Source organism: Zingiber officinale, chromosome 3B, assembly GCF_018446385.1.
Source record: "Zingiber officinale cultivar Zhangliang chromosome 3B, Zo_v1.1, whole genome shotgun sequence".
Taxonomy (NCBI): domain Eukaryota; kingdom Viridiplantae; phylum Streptophyta; class Magnoliopsida; order Zingiberales; family Zingiberaceae; genus Zingiber; species Zingiber officinale.
The window spans coordinates 36,236,058-36,238,612 of record NC_055991.1 but is presented as its reverse complement, the minus strand read 5'-3'; the positions used below and the strand labels follow the sequence as shown (position 1 = coordinate 36,238,612).

The 2,555-nt window shown below is 35.5% G+C and overlaps 1 pseudogene; it reads left to right on the top strand.

Moving 5' to 3' along the window:
* Positions 1–790: 790 nt before the first annotated feature.
* On the top strand, positions 791–968 carry LOC121968695 (annotated as a pseudogene).
* The last annotated feature ends 1,587 nt before the right edge of the window (positions 969–2,555 follow it).

The window sequence follows — 2,555 nt, the reverse complement described above, 5'->3', positions numbered from 1 at the left end:
TGCTGAGAGAGATTGAGGAGAGAGAAAGTATGATGAAAGAGAAAGTACGATGAGAGAGAAAATATGATGAAAAAATAAGTAGAAAATGTGTAATAGGAGAGAAAGTGTGATAGAAGAGAATGAAGAGAGAGAAAATAAGGAGAGAGAGTATATGATGGGAGATAATATAGAGAGAGAATTAGGAGAGAGAAAGTATCTTGAGAGAGAAAATATGATGATAAAATAAGGAGAGAGAAAATATGATGAGAAAGTGTGAAATTAAAAAAAATTGAACAAATATACTAAGGATATTTTTGTCTAAAACTTAATTTACAATCCTATTCCATCAAAACCCAAGGGAGGGGGTGGGGTTCATCCATACCCAAATTTTTGGGTTTCATTCCAAAATCTTGATTCCATTCCCATTAACCAAACACAAGGTTTGGGAATGAATCCATTCCCTCATTCCCAAACCCATAAACCAAACGCCCAATAATATAATTCCTTAACTACCCAATAAATATATTATAAAAAAAAATACGGTATTAAATATTTGGAAATCTTACTAGATTACTATTTAATTAAGAAACTATACCTTTAATAGTTAATTTTGGTGAAATTTAAATTAAATTATGTTATTATTTTTTTCACACCAAAAATAATTTTAAGACTTATTAATAATTTTCTCTCATTATTTATTAATAAAAAATTATACACTGTCATGGTTCTCTTTAATCTCATATCATAGGATCGGCAATATCACGAGCGAAGAAACTTCTATAAATACTTTGGATCGACGACGTTAGAAAGAATACCTTTCTCGGCATTTTGGCTAAGATCAAGTGTATTATCTATTCTTATCAGTTTAATATCTAATAGAAAAAATTAAATTAATTTTTTATGAGGGAAAATTCATTACACTAACTTGTTGTTTGGGTCCTCGAGCATCACCCTTGCGTTGCATTAATACATGGACCTTACCAAGTCTAATTTATGGGCATATATATGACAATAATTTATCCGTATTCATGCATTATATTACACATACAATGCGGGTGCAACAAGCTTTCAGAGTTTTGATATTTAATAATGTACCCAAGTCTGGTCAGTTTGACTAAGTGTTAGTCAAGACTAGATGACTAGCAAGTAAAAGTCCTAAATTAGTTAGGCAAGGGTAAATTTTAGTGATTGAAGCTAGGCAGTGAAAATCTTAGGAGGACGTAACCCTAGATGATGGAAGTCCTAGTGAGTGAAGCTAGGCAATGGAAATCCTAAGGGAGGTAACCCTAGGTGGTGGAAGTCTTGGTGAGTGAAGTCAGACAGTGGAAATCCTAGGGAGAGGTAACCCTAGGTAGTGGAAGTTTTGGTAAGTGAAGTTAGGTAGTGAAAATCCTAAGGGGAGATAACTCTTGGTGGTGTAAGTCCTAGTCAGTGAAGCTAGGCAATGGAAATCCTAGGGAGAGGTAACCCTAGGTAATGGTAAAGTCTTGTATGCAGTCTAAGCATGAAGCCTAGTAGGTCGGATAGACTTACAGGAGTGTGACTTGATCCTAAGGAATTGACTCTTAGGTGGTAAACTTGAAGAAGGGACCTCCAAGTAAAAGATAAGCCTAGTAGGCCAGGTAGACTTACAGATATAGGCTAGGTTACTTGTTTATGTTTGTATGACCATTTTACAAAAACTTGGAGCTGGAAGCAAAACAAAGAGTAGACAAATGTAAATAGGTGAACCGGACTTGACTCGGGTCGAATCGGACCCAAATCGGTTCGGGTAGACCGACTAGGTTCTGTCTATATTGCTGAGTTGTCAAAAATATTGACATAGAAGATAATGTTGCAAAATATCATCTTCATGATTTGGATCAGGATGAGGATAAGTTAGATGATGTGGATAGATATAAGGCTTCATCCAGATATAGCTTCATCAAACTAAGAGTTTATCCAGATAAGGATCTGATCAAACTCTATAAAAGGAGACAAAGACTCTATATTTAATACATCAATTCTTCTGCTACTCATATTTCGTGTGCTCAAAAGGAAAGCTACGACATGAACCTTCGCTACAGGGGAAGCTCTAGGAAAGGTGCGCAGCACTGTAGCAATAAGACACAATTGGTCGAGACCTTGCTGGTCACAGTACCAACTATTTTTCGTTCCCATTAAAATAATTTTGGCCAAGATCATAATCTGGCCAAGATTCTCAATTATGACTGAAACTCATAATATGACCAAAACTCATAATTTGTAGATCATAGTAAACCTATCATGTAGTTTTATATCACATATAAAATTCTAACAACTTAGTATATCTCTTTGCAAGTGGCTCTGATACTACTATAAGGAACTATGGCGCTAAATACGTGAAAGCTCAACAGAAAACATCTAGTTCCTTATCAAAAAGATCCATGCGAAAGAAGCCATATACTAAGTCTTACATGAGAGGATTATACCTTTGATGCGTGCCTTTCGTAATTCCGACAGCAACCTTTCTTTGGATGCAGGTCTCAGCACGATCAAGTGTCTGCGCCTTTACGGTATATCCATATGAACATGTTCTATTCATCTCACGAACTCTC